Source organism: Aythya ferina, assembly GCF_964211825.1.
Source record: "Aythya ferina genome assembly, chromosome: 1".
NCBI classification, from domain to species: Eukaryota; Metazoa; Chordata; class Aves; order Anseriformes; family Anatidae; genus Aythya; species Aythya ferina.
This window is the reverse complement of record NC_140296.1, coordinates 46,002,816-46,021,597: the sequence shown is the minus strand read 5'-3', so window position 1 is coordinate 46,021,597 and position 18,782 is coordinate 46,002,816. Positions and strand designations below refer to the sequence as shown.

The following is an 18,782-nucleotide window of genomic DNA, read 5'->3' as shown; positions in this document are numbered from 1 at the left end:
CCAGGCTAGCAAAGAACATCTGCAACAGTTAGTGGAAACCCTAAGAATTCTTGTGAATAAATAGATTGGAAACTAAGTTGGAAATTTCTCAGTGAGATATAAATTTAAAAAAAATGAAATCCAGTTTCCCTGGGAGAATACAAGTCTAGCCAACCCAAGTCTAAATACATGTGGTAGTGATCACTGTATGCTGTTTCCAGTTTATCATCAAAAACAATCATAGCTAAAGTATTGTCATTTAAATTTAGCTTCTAACAAATAAATGTTACACTTTTTATCATAAGTATCATTGCAAATCTCCATTATAAAGAAGATGCCGGAAAAAGATGGAAGAATATATTTTTTTAAACTTCCTATATTTTTCCCTATTGCCAGATGTACCTTGAATCCTAGATGAACATTAAATATGTCAGTAAAATCTACTGATAGTGAACAATACAGATCAGGTAGATATAAGTGCTATAATCAAGGTTTCATATCAGTCTGCTTTTCAATGTATTTATAATGGTAACTCTGCAAATCACACTCAGTGAAAAAACCTTTCAAAGGCTGAGGTTTCTTAACTACATTGACTTTCACTTTTATACTCTCACTTTCCTTAAATATGAATTCTTCATTTCAGTTGCATGCTTTCTCTCTCTCTCTCCCTCTCTTTCTCTCTCTCTCTCTTTTTTTTTTTTTTTTTTTTTTTTTCTTACCACTGGCACAAAAGGAAGACATTTGGGTTATATAGATTATAAGCTAATAGATAGAAGTTACCAGCTTCGTGGGAAATACTTCACTCTTATTAAAGAAAAAAATATATATTGTTTGGCTTGATTTAGTATAGCTTTAGTACGTAGAATAAATCATTTGCAGCTGGCTTACCCATGCACATGCTCTGGCAGTGAGGAACACATGCATGTTATCAACTCATTATTTGTGCTGCAGTTCGTTACCACTTATGTGCTGGACAGCGACATCACTGTCTACCCTACATCTGAGGGTATAACATTAATGGCAACAGATATCAAGCTGTTGGGAAGAAAGCAAAAGCTAGACTGTGGTCGGATTAACATTTGATTGCCTAAACAGTAAGCTTTGAAAGCATGGGAAAATTTGCCTAGTGAGCAAGCTGGATTTTTTTAAAAAACATAAAGCCTGCCAAACTCCTAAACCTAAGGGGAAAAAAGAGCTTGTGGAGAACTTTAATTAAAGTAAATGGAGAAATCTCCCCTCCTCATTCTGAAAAGGACTTAAATATGTGATTTTAACTCTATGTTCATTCTGTCTTTTTTTTTTTAAAACTAAAAAAAAAAAAAAAAAAAAAAAAAAGTTAAGCATGAAACTTTCACAAATGTTTTCTAGTTTCCAAGCCCTGCTTCATCTTCTCTGCCTATTATGGTGAAGAGGAGAAAACCTCTTCTAGTGAATACTGACCTGTATTGATCCACAAGACCTAGAGTTTTTCATAAATATGCACATGTACCAAGTGTTTTCTCAGTTTGAGCTGTTTTGGAGGCAATATGAAGTTTGCTCCCACTCTTTGCTCTATGGATACAGTCTACTGTGACTGTACTAAGGATGCCCTCTACTGAGAAAAAATGATAGAAGTCTAAATATTAGAGCTGCAGAGAATCTTCGTTAGTTAGTACAAGTAACAAAAGACTGTTTTCAGGAGGAGAGAACACTGAGCTTTATTTATTTTTTCGATTTGAAAATGGTTCTGATAATTGTGTGGGTAGACATGACCACAGAATTATAGGTTAAATCTATACTAGCAAATTAAACTGGGTCAGGGAATGTTTCTGAACAATTCTGACCATTTACACTGTTCAAGTGCTAGAAGCATCTCCCCAAAACTGTCTGACATAGTTAGCAGCCTCCAAAACAATTTCTGCGCACAACTTAGCAGTTGTCACAGGGTCAGTGTCTCTTATGAGTAGGGTGGAGTTGGCCACCTTGTTTTGGGTGGCAAAGGAGTTTAATACTGTGGATACACACTGCTCTTTACTAGCTAGCATCATGCCAGAAAAAAATTATCCTAGACAGACTTAGCAGTATAGATGTGGCCTTAGAAAACAGGGGCAGAAGGAGCATAAGATCTTCTGCTTTTTGAAGGGAAGCTGACCATGCATGGCAAATGCTCAGTGCTTCTGACAGGTGTTTGTTCTGTCCTCAAAAATCTTCAGGAAGAAAGATCCACTGGCAGCAAATTAACTGATAACCGTAGTTGATTTTCTTTTTTGTAGCCACCATTTAATTATTTGGGATGAATACATGGTTTCAGCCTTTTTCCTATTAACATTAAAAATACTCAATTGTTTTAAAGTTTCTTGTTTGTCATTGTTTCCAGATCGCTAATATCACATGCACATATATCAACACACAGAAAAGTAAAACACAAGAAAATTCAGTCAGTAAATCAACCACTTCAGTGGTCACTAAACCATTTCTTAGCTCATACCCTTGTACCTTGCTAGGAAATTAAAACAGGCAAATAAACATATGGCTTCAGACTGTAACAAAAACAATAAAGAGCCTGTTCTGCACCTAGTTTCACACTCCTCAACCCTGCCATGAACATTAATAATGATATTTATGATACCTTCTCCAGGATGAGACCTTCTTTTGCAAATATACTGTAGGACTTTTTCTCTATAAGGTTTACTTATTATTGTTATATTATTTTTAGTCATAGTTACCCTGCTTCTTACAGACAGGAGGAGAGATTGAGGAATATTCACCTCCTCTACCTGAAGAGTTTGAAAGGCAGATTTCTAAGACTGCCTCTCTTTTGTCCATGTAAAGACACATAAATCATGAGGTTGAGTCATCTCATCCAAAACCAGACATCTAATAGACATATGATGGGTATTTTCTCAAGATACCTGTTTCCACTGACAACAGAATTAGTCCAATATTACTAACTCCTATGGGAATATCTTAGAGACAAGTGCTAAAACAAGATCTAGAGAAGAAAGGATGATCTCTCATGATTGTTCATGAACAAAAAAAGTCCTGCTAAAAAGTCCATCATCAAATCCTGAATGCTTGAAAACTACAACTCCTGTGAGGTATATTTGTGATAAATATTACAGGTCTAAACAGAATCAGATAGCTTCATGCCAGTGGGGGTGATTTTGCTCTTGCTCATATGTTTGCATGATCTGGTGTTTTCAGTCACCACATAGCATGCGGACATTTATGGGACATCACTAAATGTTCTACATACTGAGCAAGTGGATCTGATGACCACAATGTTTGTGTTCAGAGGAGTGTCCTAAGGGAAAAGCAAATATTCTCTCTACATGGTTTTCTTACTACAGTGCACAGGATGACATACTTGTAAGACACTACCAACCATTTAGGAATGCGCTCTCAAAAGTGACAGGTTCCGTTGAGACCATTGTTAGAGAAGCGTCCAAAATTTGTCTGCCTACTTTTTATCATCCTTTTAGCTATGAATTAGAGACAGATATAACTGTTCTTGTCCATTATAAGAGTCCTCTTCCTGGAGCCCAGGCATCTTCTACAGTAATAAGGAAAATATTTGTATTTAAGGAAAGAGCATTTGTTTGATTTTTGTTTGTTTTTGTTCTTGTTCTTTTTTTGTTGTTGCTGTTTTGTTTTGTTTTGTTTTTTTGTTTGGTTGATTGGTTTATGTTTTGCCAGAAGGAATGCAATACAAGGAAAATTATTTTTCAAATTATGTTACCCACATGTATTTAGCAAATTTTCTCCACCCTATCAAAAGGAAGGCCTGTTTTATTACCAGTTTCTGGGTCAAAAGATGTGGCCTACTCCCTCCTTTAAAGTGGGAGGAGGGAGCCCACCAGTGTTTTTTCACTGACACAATCTGGGCACTCTCTTGATTCAACCAAGTCTCTTCCCTTTCCAAGTATCTTTGAGGTTTTTCCATGTCTTTGATCCCAGAAGAGATGGAGCCAGACAGGCAAATGCTTCCCATCACTCGATGGCCTAGCCATTGTTATCTGAACTCCTTTGAAGCTGGGAACCTGCAGCCCTTATCTGAGACCATTGTCTCACCTTTCCTGTTAAGTTCTGCAGCCATTCCTTTTACAGTTGCCTTTGACTTCACTTCGCATTCAGCCAGGCACAATTAGGAAAGAAAACAGAACCACACAGAATCTCTAAAGATCACACAGATAGTTTTCCAGCAATGTCAGAAATGCAATTTCAGGGGATAGAGGATCATATATAAATCTCTATCTATATATGCCTTAAGAGAATCTGTCTAAAATAAGATTTTAGAAAGTGAATTCTTTCTGACTATTACAAATCACCCAGGGTACATTCTAGATAACATTCCCTGATTTCACCCTCTTTTGAATGGAATGTGCACCTGGAAGCTGCAACACAATGATGTGAGACTGCAGGCCTTCAGAGGCTGAGGCACCACTATCATTGGTGACAAGGAGTCAGTATGTAGCTAGATGTCTGAAAACATAAATTAATTCAACACTGTGTTCACACTTGCACTGCATGTTTTTTTCTGTATTGACATACAGACTATGTGACATAGAAAACTTTATCATTCTTGAATAAAGTTAATTAATGATGAGACAGCAAGGGAGTATCAAGATGGGAGTAGACATCTTGCATGGAATATTCTCAAAGTAATTAATGAAGTGCCTAAATTGGGAGATTAGGGTGCCTTGCATTGCCCTGTAACCGATGAAGAGAGACAGAGAGAGAGGATCTCAAAAACTTTATCCAGAAAACTTCTCTCAAAAGTAGTTTTTTGCTGTAATGATAACCAAAAAAATACATGGAAGAAAACTATTGGAAGAAAAATGTAGTATCTTGTTTGATCAGCTGATGTGGGTGGAAGAATTAGATAAACTTTTAGTTACAGAAATCTTTCTTCAGGATGGAAAGAGAAGCAACAAAAGCTTTCACAGTTATGTCTCAAATTGGAATTGAATAATATATCCTTTGTTAAAAATTTTCAGGATGTATTAATACAAGCTTTTGATATGCAAAAGAGGGAATTATCAAAATGAATTGAACCAAAAGGGGAGGCATCCTTAAGAAAATCTAGTATCAGATAAGTAACAGAAGGAGTGGCCATAATTGCTGGATAATTTTACTTTGTCTCAATAGCTGTCAATTCTATCTTTATGGCTTCATATAACGGTAATAATAAAAAAGGTTTCTTAATAATCTTTTGATGTACTAGTACTTTCCTAGTAAAAGTTGTGGTCTCAGCTTGGACTGGAACATATTCAGAGAAAAAAAAACAGTCATCTCAGAAAAGAACTGAATGAATATTCTTTCTTTTTTTTTTTTCAGAAAAAATGCCCCATCTCTAAAAAAAAAAAAAAAAAAAAAAGAGGGGGAGAGAAAAAAAGAAAGAAAGAATGGGAAAGTGAGAATAATTTCAGAAGAACCAGATAGTCAAATTATTATTATTATTATTATTATTGGCAAAACAATAACCCAAGGTTTTAAAGAAGATTTTTGGAGTACTTAATTCCAAACTAAAGATATTATTTAATTTGTAGTTTAATTAACTTCCCATCCCTTTTTAATTTAATCTTTTTCTTGTTTTGGTGGTGGTGGTGAAGTTTTTACTTTAGGTCACCACTATGAGTGAAAATATCACTTAAAAATGAAAAGTCAGGAAGTTCAAATATGTCAAAAACTGATAAGCCGATAGACTGGGACCACTGTTTAACATGATAACTAATACCGTCTGATTGTTTATCTTCTTTTTAGTTCATCTGTTTTGATCTCATGTCAACAGTCTCTTGCTATCTCTGTGAGGCAGAATGGGTTTTTACACCATGTTTCTAGAAAAATAAATAAATAAATAAATAATCTTGTCTTAAAGTATCTTGATGTATGTGTAAGCCTCTTTGAAATTACAGCCAATAAAGCTTCTGGGCTTTCAGTAGAGTTTTTCTGGTTGAAGAGAGGTGATTATTCAAAAAAGTGAAATATTTCTCAGAAATGATATGAGGCTGACAAAATTAAGAAGCACACTTAGGTTTCAGATTTTGATGATTCTGAAAGTTTCCATCCAGAATCTGACTGCATGGTTTCCTGTCATTTCACTTGCTTTGCTGATAGGCTACAAAGTGCACTGCTGATGAGCTGAGCCTGAAAGCTGACAACCCTTCAATAGCTCGTATGGTAGGTAAATATACTATATAGTTAAATGCATTATTCCCAGGGATGTCATTGACATCGGTTTTCTACCGTTGGAGACACAGCAGCAGGTTTGTCTTTATTGAACACTCTCTTTTGGAAGAGTAAATCACCATCTAGTTTGTATTTGGTAACAAGTTTTTTAATGAAAATGGGTAAATATTTTGATGGTAAGGAGGCTACTAAGGTGTATGTAAATAGTGTTTTTGTCCAAGGAAAGATGATTGACGACCACAACTAAGGAATGTGAGCAGTTTCAGAATGGGCCAAAGATGTTTTGCTAAACAGAATTAACATTTCATAATAAACATCGTAGAAATTATGTCAAATAAGATTAACAGCTGGGTGAAAGAAATTGGACCACAGTAAGGTCAGGACCATGGGCTACTTGGCTGTACAGATGAGGAAAACATGAGAGAGAGGCCATTACAATGCAAAATTGGGAATAAGATACAAACCATGGAACATTATTGAAAAGGAACAAAATTTAGTGTAGGATCCTGACACCTCACTTGTCCATAGGTGCCTCCATGATAAGTGTAGTTCTCACACAAAAGGAAAAGCAGAAGTGAAAATCAGTGATTTATGCATGGCCTACCAAAATCTAAGTGCTCAAAAGATGAATAATTTTGCTTATGGTGTTATGTTAAATGTTCCTGACTTTGTCTGGGAAGGCCACAGATAGTTGAAGCAGCCAGGGCTCAGAAAATACTCCTCAGAACATAGACTTTTTTTTTTCAGTTGCATATGTATGATTTGAAAATTAGTACCTTAAAAATGTTAATGTAACAATATATATTACTAGATTTTACAGTGAAAGCGCACACATCTTAATCAGATCACAACAAAAACACACACACACACAAAAAAAAAAAAGTAAATGTTTTTCTAACCTCCAATAAAAACACTTAGAGGCAACCCTGCAGAAAGTAATTGGCTATGCCTCTGCTGCTAGACACACACACACACAAAGCAGAAACAGAAAGAGATTCCTTGGCTTTTAAGCCACATGACAAGGACTTTGTATCACCCTTGGTGTTCAACATGTGTCTCAGCAAGCATCATGCCACCCCCCTCCCCCCCCATGTGAAAACTGGCCTTGATCTTATCTACTAAGTGTAGTATTCCCTCAGCCCTGAATCATGATGACTATTCTGTGTGTTTATTTCAGTCTGCAATGTCTAAAGACTGAGGGCATTTTCAAAGTCAACAAAGTGTGTTTTTTTTTTTTACAAAATTAATTCAAAGGTATGTGGGGCATGACCTGTGATGTGATATGAAGGCATGCAGGTGTTTCTTTGGGTGCAAAAACAGGTGGAATAAAATGAGATCTCTGTAGAGAGCTAGTAGATGCCAGACATTGTACAGTGTCATCTGTAACACCTTCAGAAATAAGTTCTGGAGTGAACTATCACCCAAACCACCTAGGAGGATTGACTTCGGTAGAACTAGCAGTCGATATTTTTTACTTCAACTTCAGTAAGGATTTGACATCATCTCACATAACATTCTCATAGACAGGCTGACAAAGTACAGGTCAAATAAGTGTACAGTAAATTGGACTGAAGTCTGGCAGAATAGATTGGGTCAGAGGATTGTGATCAGTGGCACAAAGTCCAGTTTGAGACAGATCACAAGTGATGTACCCCAGGAGTCAATATTGGGACCAGTACTGAACCCAACACTGGGATAGACTGCACCTTCAGAGAGTTCACAGATGAAAAGAACAAACCAATTAATGAACTAAAACCACAACTACCACCAACACTAACACCAAAAAAAAAAAAAAAAAAAAAAAGGTATAGGAGGCTGATACACTGGGCCACTCAGGAGGACCCTGACAGGCTGGAGAGAACTGGACAAAAAAAACATCTTAAGTCATTCAATAAAGGGAAATGTTAAGTCCTATATCTGGAGAGGAATAACCATAAACATCAGTAGTTGGAGGGCTAACTGGTTGGAAAGCAGTTTTGCTGAGAATTTCAGGTTGCTAGTGGACATAATTGACGGTGAGGCAGAGAGCCTCCTGGGCTGCATTAGAAAGAGTGTTGTCACTGGGTCAAGGACAGTGATCCCCACTCAGCACTGGTGAGGCTGTATCTGCAGTACTGTGTCCAGCTCTGGGATACCCAGCACAAGATGGATATGGACATACTAGAGAGAGCCCAATATAAGTCCATGAATATGAAGGGACTGGAGCACCTCTCCTGTGAGGAAAGGCTAATAAATCTGGGGATGATCAGCCTGGAGAAGAGAAGGCTGGGTGGGAATCATTAATGCATATAAAAATACACTTGGATATATTGATGAAGAAGAGGCAGACAGACTCTTCTCAGTAGTGCACAGTGACAGCACAAGAGGCAATAGGCACAGGTTAAAACACATGAAACTCTATCTGAAATCAAAATAACATTTTTTTAATTATTATTTATTTTTCTTTGAAGCTGGTAAAATGCTGGCTTAGGTTGCCCAGAAAGGTTGTGGAACACCCATCCTTGGAGATATTCAAAACCTGACTGGACATGGTCCTGGGTAACCTGCTCTAGGTGATGCTGCTTGAACAGAGTGGGTGGACTAGAAGATTTGAAAAGCTCACCTGCAACCTAAACCACTCACTGATTCTGTGAAACTTGGAAATGACACAGAATCAGACAGGAAGTGAAATAGCAGTTAGCTGTGTGGACAATCAGGAGTCTGGTGCTTGTCATTTTCTTAGCAATGTGGGTGAACACATTTTACAAGCAAACTTTCTTCATATTCCAGAAAGGAGGGACATGAATGTCAGTGAGATAATTGCCTAGTAAGGTACATAAAGGCAGCAGCTCCAACGTGTACAGACAACTGAGCCCTCAAACATGACATAACTTGAATTAATTCAACAACTGCTAACTAGAAAAAAATTATGACTGATGGAAAAACTATGCTACAGCATACAGTGCATCAAGTCACATCTAAACAGCAGACAGATGTTTGCCATGAGGTGTCTTGGTGCATTGGTCATGCAGACTAGGGGAATGCACGTGGCTTCACCACATGCGCAGGTTTCCCTTGCAGAATCAGGCCTGTACCAGGAGTAACATGCACACCTCAATCTGCCCCTCATGAACAGCACAGATGAAAAATGACAGGTATCTGAACTCTGAAACTGGGAAGTTGCCCTTTTTGAGACATACCTTCTGAGATTACTGGAACACAGTGAGTTGGCAGCAGTTGTTATAAGATATAGAGGCTTATTTTACCCTTGAGTGATCAATGAGGAATCAGGGACTGCAAGGAACATATAACTGCTAGATTCCTCAAGACTGCATGTATCATCATCTGCTGGACACACGTGGTTCCATCTACACCATTGCTCCTGCCAGCCCAGACCATCTGAAACCAGAATTTGTTTGTGGCCACCACCTTTCTTTCTGCCACAAGGGTTATGTGAGGATAAAGCCATACAAGACAAAGAGATGTCTGCTGACCAATGCACATTCAGAAATCAAGAGCTCACAAGGAACTCAGTCTATAAGCCCTCCTTTTTACTCCATTCATTCACTTGTTTTTCAGATGGATTTCCAAATAAGAGTGATGGAGTTCCCCTGTTAACCTGGCTCTTTGGTCTGTGCTTCCTACCTAGTCAGTGAATGTGTCCAGAGTCCAAATGTGTTCAGGAGGAACGGCCCCCTCTCCCACAAGAGCCCCCCCTTTTATTGCTGAGTGTGACATCAGGTGTTATGGAATATCCCTTTGGTTGGTTCAGGTCAGCTGCCATTGCCCGGCAATGTCCCCTCCCCATCACTTGCTCACCCCCATCCTGCTGGCTCTTGGGGGCTTGGAAGGAGTCCTGATGCTGTGCCAGCACTATGCAGCAATAGACACAACACTGGAGTGATATCAGTGCTGTTCCAGCTACGAGTGCAGAGCACAGCACTGTGTGGGCTGCTGCAGGGAAAAGGTGACTCCAACTCAGACAGACCCAACACAACTATTTAAATGTGTTCTATCCCATTGACTAAATATCCAGTTAAAGTTTTCATATTCACTGATTTTTTTTAATGGGAAGTGAATTTGAAAGGTCCCAAGCTTCTTCCTGTGACCAAAGACCCATGAGATTTTTTTTTTGCTTTTACTTTATTTTATTTTATTTTATTTTATTTTATTTTATTTTATTTTATTTTATTTTATTTTTATTCCCCAGAATATCAGAAAGTTTTTAGTGCTCTTAGAAGAAAAACAGAAATACCAAAATTACTTGGTAATACCTGTTATCTTGCCAACCTAAGACTCACACTGTGAAGATATTACATTGAGCAAGTTGAAAACTTTTTTAAGAAGAGAGGTAGGCTCTATCTGTTTTCATCCATGCTGTTTGTAAGCAGAAAATGGTTCTGATATTGTTTGATCTTTCTTTTAAAAATTTTAATAAGGGGAAAATTAAATAATGGAAATTACTTCTCTTAAGATGCTGAAGGAAGTTTTGCAGAAATAGGTATACAATAAAGCTGAATGAAACAATAGCAAGGTGGAAAATGGATTTAAGCCTCCAAAATGAAGAGAAGCATATTCACAAAGAGTTCACTGAATTACACAGTCTGACTCCATTACCATCAATGTTGCTACTATTTATTTTTTGAGTTATCATAGCACAGAACAGAAAATGTTTTATGTATTTCAGACAGTGAGTACAACTAGGCAGTTATTAACCAGTGTTATTGTGTCTAAATCTGAGACAAAGATAAACAAATGTGTTAAAAAAATCCATGTTGGAACCGCTAGTGTATAGACTTTAGTATCAAGTGTAATAACCAATCTGTAACAGGAGAAACCATGAGCATGTATATTTTTAGAGGTATAGGAATGTTTAAAATTCAGCCTGACTGGACTACGTCAAAAATGTTCTCAAAAAGGATGTTATTTGTGTTATTTATGAACTCATGGTGTTAATGATTTATTTTAGACAGGCAGGTGAGATGCTATGTTTCAGGGCATAAAAATGAAATGTTTAGTTTGTGCATATTATGTTCTTTTTCCAGCAAAATTGTCTGACTGTAAGAATTACTAAAATATGTTTTTGAAACTCACATTTGTGAGGCTAATTTTCTGAGACAAAAGGAAAGAGAAGAATAGGGAAAAAAATGGAAGTTGAGCTAAAAAAAAAAATCACTACCATCTGTAATATAGTTTTAATGTAAAGATTTTAAATATTAAACTTTTGATCATAAAAGTAGGTTTTGTACCTTCTAACCAAACTGAAAGAAAGGCAAAGAGAAGAGTCTGGAATTTCACTGCTTAGTATGAAATAGATCAAAATGCATGCTCATGTGAACAGTAAATATGTTAAACAGGTAATTCTAGAGGCTCAGTTCTGAATTTTTTAAACTAACTTATTAAATAGAAACAAGCATTTGAACCATGGGTTTACCTTTCTTATTTTAATTTATTTTCAGATAGTATATCAAAATCAGTGCAGTGCAAGAGTACCGGATCAAAACAGCAATCAGAGAATCAGAATTTATTCATTGGTTGGATTTTAAAGAATTTTGCAAACCAAAGGCACTTCCTAGAGACTATTTTATATATTATAAAATAGTATAGAGACTATTTTATATTTAAGCAAGCAAACACTATTGTTGACATTGGAGCCTAATAAGGAAGCTTGCAAAACCATTAATGATAATTAATGCTAGAACCAATGTGTATGAGACAAACCATTCTAAATACAGTCTAAGAAAGCACCTTCAGCAACAGTTCAGTTTCTTATATAAATACAGTACAAGAGAAGTAACCACTTTGTACTTGGTGCATTACTGCAAATGCATGAATGAGTGAAACAAAATATCCTAAAGCCTGTTTACAGAAACTTTTGAAACTTGACCAAGAATGTTATAATTTGGTCTTGTTTGTTTTAGAAGAGCAGGCATATTTCCTGACTCTAAAATATGGAAGTTGAAGAGAAAGTAATCCAATTTTCTTCCCCACATATGGTCATCCAACCTTCCCTGAGAAGTCTCTGTCAAAAAAAAAAAAAACTTGATAACTCTCCAAGAAACTCATATACTGCACATTTAACTTCTGAACAAGATGATGGGGTGATGGCAACCGGAGGACTAGACCACCATCTGTGTCTGGTCAAATAACCCAGATGTAGCCACCCTCACTGTATCAGATGATAGGATTTGCCCCAAAATCTTGTCATGAGACATGGTGTGAAAATCAGTGGCAGGTAGCTGACCTATACCATAACATTTCTTAGGGAGAGAGGGAAGCTGTAGGATGACATAGTCACCAAGGACTGGACGATGTGTCAGGGGATGAGAGAGGGGGACTGAAAGATTCCTGGATGACCTTAGTCTTCTTCTTCTTCACCCCTGATACAAGAACATCTGAAACAGTGGCAATCAACTGTGAGAGACAGACCAATGTCACATATGTATTCATACATACATGTATACATATGCATATGCATACGCATACACACACACACACACACACACATATGTATGGAAAGAGGAAAATAGGGAGAAAGAACCTTCGGTGCTGTCCTGAACAGCTAATTTTTTGATCTTCCCCAATTCACCCTTATTTTCCCTTTGATGTTATCTCCACTTTTTTATCTTTACATCTCAGTGTATCCCTCTTTCTGCCACATACTTTTCACTATACTGTGTAACAAATGCAAAAGACAGTCTCAGAAGTGCCAAAGAATTTGGGAAATAAATATAGCCAAGCTGCCCTATGAGCCTATGTAATCATATATTATGTCATTATTAGTTATATCCTCTCTGATACAAAGGTTTGTATCTCTGAAGTAACATAATATTTTAATTCTTTTACAGTCTTAGATGCAGAACAAGAATTGCAAGGAGTACGGATTTAAAAATAAATAAATCAATGATGTCCAAAGAGTACAGTGAATACATTATTTCCTTAAGATAAAAAGTCTCTATTTAAATCATTGCCAAGGCATGTTGTGATTGTCAATTGAATTTGACAAACCTGAATCATGCATTCATCTGTAACTATTTCTCTTTTGTCCTCTTTATCTGCTACAGAATTAGCGGTCAGAGTCAGTTTTGAAGATGTCATTTATCATTTTGAGTATTTTCCTGTGAATCAGCCCTGCTTAGTCTACTCACTGGTTCATCTCGTATATTCATTCATTCATTCATTCATTAAGGTCAAAGAAACTATAGTCATATTCACATCCAGTGTTCATGCAACATTCAAATATTTGTGTTTAGGCCTCAATGCCTCAATGCTGTAATGTGATGGACAGCTGGTGTTTGATATAGAGTTCCACTCTTTACCCTGAGAAATAAAAAAGAAATGCACAATTTCTGAATAAGCTTTTTTTTTTTTTTTTCTTCTCATAAGGAGATCACATGGACTAGCATACCTGCTGTTATTTGGTGCAAACAGAAAGAAAGATCAATTTCTACAGTTCTTTTTTCGTTATTGCAGTTTTTTTCAATGTGCTGTCATTGCAGAGGTTTCTTCTTTAAGCCTGCAGACAAAAGCATTATATTCTTATTTGTGAATAATTTGGGTTTAGAATAAGAACACATACCAAATGATTGTCTTAGAGACAGTCTTGGCAAAAGAAAATCATATGGAACTGCACTGCAGTTCAGGAGTATTTAAACTGTGAATGGCTTTGTCTCTCTTTTGATCTGTTTACTCACTTTCCTTATGAATGAACTCATGGATACTTTGTCAAAATTTATATTCAGTTAATGTTCTTCACATCTTGCAAATGAAGGCAAACTTTTCTATTGCATCAGGTAAGTCCTAGACAGTAAGAAATCAATACTCCACAATTCTTAATTTCAGCTTTAAACAATAGGGGAAAAAGTAATTCTATCTGCATATCAAAAGAAAAGTATTCCCATGATACCTGGAACTATTAAAGCTTGCATGTTTATGGGTATATGTTACTCTTGCAATTTACCTATTATGGAAAAACATTCCCCTCATCATTTAAAAAAAATCTTTTGACAGAAACTTTTGATTACTACATTAAAATACAGAAATTACTTCACTGAAAGTGACCATGAACCCTGCAAGTTTTCTTTATGATATCTTCTCTACTCAGGAAAACAGAAAATTTCTATTAAAAAAAAAAAAATTACAAAATTGTAGGAACAATTCTGTCCCAGATCATACTGAAAGTTCTGGACTTCCAGTCTCCTCTGTCCTATTGAAAACAAGAGTAAAGCATGTTTTTGTTATTTTTTTAAAAATAAGTATTTGTCAGTTACCTATGAGCTGTGTTGCCTACCAGTTTAGCTATTGTTGATACTCTCCTGTGGCCTGATTTTTCTGCTGTGTTTGATTTGTAGTTATCTGCAGCCATAAAAAGCTGATGGATATTGATAACAAGTCGGCAAGGCAGTTCTTTGCACATATTTTGTCCTGCCATTCAGAAGACTTTCCCTTTAATCATAGAATCATTAAGGTTGGAAAAGACCTTCAAGATTGTCTGCTCCAACCATCACCCCACCACCAATGTCACCTTCTAAACCAATTCCCTAAGCACCATGTCCAAGCTTTCCTTGAACACCCCCAGGGATGGTGACTCTACCACCCCCCTGGACAACCCGTTCCAATGTCTGATTGCTCTTTCTGAGAAGAAATGCCTCCTAATTTCCAACCTAAACCTCCCCTGGTGCAACTTGAGGCCATTTCCTCTAGTCCTATCACCTGTGAGAAGAGGCTGACCCCCACTTCCCTACAACTTCCTTTCAGGTAGCTACAGAAAACAATAAGGTCTCCTTATTATATATAATATGAGCCTCCTCTTCTCCAGACTAAACAACCCCAATTCCCTCAGTCGCTCTTCACAGGACTTGTGTTCCACACCCTTCACCACCTTCATAGCCCTTCTCTGGACATGATCCAGGGCCTTGATGTCTTTCTGGTAGTGAGGGGCCCAAAGCTGAACACAGCACTCGAGGTGCAGCCTCACCAGAGCAGAGTATAGGGGATGATCACCTCCCCGCTCCTGCTGGCCACACTATTCCTGATACAAGCCAGAATGCCGTTGGTCTTCTTGGCCACCTGGGCACACTGCCAGCTCATGTTCAGGCGAGCATCAAATAATACACTTTAGGAAAGATAATAAGTGCATATAATTGAATAATAATTAGAAACGGATTGTATCACAAGAGTATTTCTGCCAGTTGTCAAATTAATCACAAATATCCTTCCATATTGCTGAGACTCGTTTCAGAAACTAAACAGTTCTGAGCCAGAAAGTCGTTCCAAAATTTATTTATTATTTTTTGTGCATATGCAAGCAGCTAAACCAGGAATGGATTTCTACAGCCAGAGCAGCTGCAGTGTTGAGCTGAGCTCTTTCCTTCCAGGGCTTTTCCTTGCAACTCTGAGTTGCGTGCACCCAAGCATGGGCTGTAAAAAGGAACAGACTATCACTCTTTTTCTTCCTTCCTCCAAATGCTGTGCCACACTATATGCATACAAGAACACAGCCAGACAGAGAAGCCTGTTGTACGTAGACTAAGGATTCTGCAGATCAGAATAATAGTTCTTTAAACTAAGTAGTTTAAACATTAAATATTAGTAGTTCCTTAAGGGTGTCTTTCTCCATCAAGCATGATCCATCCTACACCTAGTACAGAGCTGATATAATAGACTAATGACAAAAATGACAAGGAGAAAAAGTAGGCTGGGGTAAGTTCACTACCATTCTTGCGGTCTGGTGACACCTTGTTGAAGGCATGAGATAATAAATGAGAAATTATTGTGAACTTTCTATATTTTATAGAACAGGGAGGATGTTTACTTCCACTTACCTGGTGGCTGCATATCAGAACTTCCTCAATATCTGACTTGAAGCAAACAGGCCACGTTATGATAACTTTGTCACCTCACTTTGGACTTATATGTAGTCTCTATAGAGCCTGAGAAGCAAATGGATATGAATAGTCTTGACCAACAGGTGAGCTAAACAAAGAAGTTGCCAGAGCAGGAAGATAGCATTCCTCCTGTACAAATGTATGCACCAATTAGCAAAAGAGAGAACAGGACCGTGAAAGTTGTGATGGAGAGTAGCATCTGGTTAAAGTTAAAACAGATTAAACAGCGGTAATGAACAGGACTGAGAATGAGAAGAATGCAGGGGGAGCTATCTCAGAGAGGTTAATCAGGCCACATCAGTCTTGACTCATGGGGACAGGCAGGCACATGTGGCCTCTGTGTGGGGAAGGGAAGGGAAGGGAAGGGAAGGGAAGGGAAGGGAAGGGAAGGGAAGGGAAGGGAAGGGAAGGGAAGGGAAGGGAAGGGAAGGGAAGGGAAGGGAAGGGAAGGGAAGGGAAGGGAAGGGAAGGGAAGGGAAGGGAAGGGAAGGGAAGGGAAGGGAAGGGAAGGGAAGGGAAGGGAAGGGAAGGGAAGGGAAGGGAAGGGAAGGGAAGGGAAGGGAGTAAAATTTTTATTTCAGAGTTTTCTTCCATAGAATGTCTGAATATCTTGGAAAATATTGGGGAGTGGAAGGGAAAAGAGTGGGCACCTACTATTCTGGTCCCTGCTCCCATGACAGTTCTTGTTTATCTACTAATAATCTAATATAATATAATCACTTTGCAGTTAGCTGGTTCTAGCTAGTCTCCAGTAGGATCTCTAAGGGCACCACATGCTCTTTGGATGAATGAAAGATGCTAAATAGCATTTATCTTCTGTTGTCAGTTTTCTGTCACTGTGCTAACCACCCAGCATCGTCCTTCTGTCAGCATGCTAGACACCAAGCTAATCAGCAACACATGGGCAGAGTAATTTTGTCAAAGGAAACTAATCAGTGATTTGATGAAATCTCATTTTTCAGGTGGCTTTTTTTTTTTTTTTTTTTTTTTCTTCCCTGAGGGATTTGGGCAGCATTTGAGCTCCTGTCTTCCTCAGCTTGAATCACAAACTGCTTTGGATGACAGACAGGCACCCATTTCCTAGCAACAGCAATCTGAGCATTTACAGGTGAATAAAATCAAGCTACATCAGAGAGGTTTCAACTAGGTAGTTGGCTTAGAGGCTTAGTGAATTTTGGTGCATACAGAATTAAGCAAGACAAGAAATGGAGTAGCTTTGGGGAATCTGTCTTAGCATAAGCACAATTTGCAGACTGGCTCCCTCTGAAAATTTTTTCCTGTGATATCTTAAATGAAACAATTCAAAAATCTACAGAAGAAGCCTGATTTCATTGTTTCTCCACCTCCCATATTTCCTTAACACAGAAGCTTTTGAGTTTAGAAATGCCTATGAAAATGCCTAAATTCATTTTCTGTAGCTGCATTTAACCACCAAATCTTGACAGCTAGAATCTATAGCAATCAATTAGAATGTAGCCAGTACAACTGTATACCCTTTCCCATAATCATGAACCAGTGATTATTTCAGTTATATTTTATACTGTGAGTCTATTCCCTATTAGCATTACATTGGAACTAGACAACATCACACAACATCACTCACCTTATATGACACAATTTAGTACTGTTGCAATAGCTGATAACACGCAAGAGAGGAAGGGAGGGAGGGAAGGAGGGGGAGAAAGACATGCCAGGGAATGAGCAGCAAGTGCTTGCACAAACCTTTCTTTCAGTTCAAGTATGTAAAGTGAGATAAATGGTCAAACTGCAGACATACTGTATGCAGCGAGAGCCAAAAGCTGCTCCCTGGATTGGCAGCTCCAGAAGCCATCAGCACCGGATCCTCTCAGCAATTACCAGCTCGGAAATGGCCTTCTATTGATTGTGATGGACGTAAACCAGCTGTGTTTCAATAGGGAGAGAACAGAGGGAGGAAGAGCCAGACGGCAGGACACAAACAGTACTGAACACTGGGACCAGCTGCAGCCTGCAGGTCACACTTCCATGTCAACAAAAAATGTTATTTAATATTTGCCAAACACTGAAGTAATTCATCACAAGGTATAAGTGGATCTATAACGTCTGAAATCGCCCGTTGAAGATTAACTGGACATATCACGTTTCCAGTGCAGTGACCTAAATGGGAAACAAAACAGTCTGAACCTTGTAGGCACAGCACTTATTCACTCCCTGCAGTAGCAGGGTTCCCGTGCTGGTCAGCCTTGCCCATGTAGTTTAGGAAATCCTTGTGCCAGAATATTTGTGAGCACAAAGGACAGTGCTAAAACAGGACAGTGCCAAACTGTCAAAACACAGCTAATGTGAGAATCTGATCAAATGTATGCAGCTGCCTTCATCTAATCTAGAGCCTGTATAAGACAAAATTACTGTGAATCACCAACTGAGAGCGGAAGAGGTCGATTATTGTTTAAACATAGAGACAAGCTGGCAAAAAAATGCTCATTGCTGGAGGGTGCCTCTAAAAATATCTGTTTTCCCCTGCAGACGTTCTTCAGATGGACACGGGGCTTCCTGCCTGTAAAAGGTGGCACTTCCATGAGAAGTGGCGTCACAGCAAGCTGCCAACACTGAAATACCGTGCTTGGTTTGCACCCCCTCAAGCTTTTACAACAAAACAAAGAAAAGCCTTTGAAACACACAGAATGGAGGGAAGTCCCACAAGAACTTTATAGAGAGAAGAATTATCACACACATCCCAAAGTGGATACTAGAAAAAAAAAAAAAAAAAAAAAAAAAAAAAAAAGAAAG

The 18,782-nt window shown here is 38.0% G+C and overlaps 1 long non-coding RNA gene across 2 annotated transcripts; it reads right to left on the bottom strand.

Moving 5' to 3' along the window:
* Positions 1-11,566: 11,566 nt before the first annotated feature.
* Positions 11,567-17,879, bottom strand: LOC311428095. 2 transcript variants are annotated; one of them, XR_014687602.1, is made up of 4 exons: positions 17,736-17,879; positions 15,951-16,058; positions 13,535-13,642; positions 11,567-12,148 (listed from the first exon to the last, which is right to left on the bottom strand). It is a non-coding gene; the product is annotated as an uncharacterized lncRNA (long non-coding RNA). The 2 variants fall into 2 exon arrangements; XR_014687601.1 differs by having other exon boundaries at positions 11,567-13,642.
* Between the last annotated feature and the right edge of the window lie 903 nt (positions 17,880-18,782).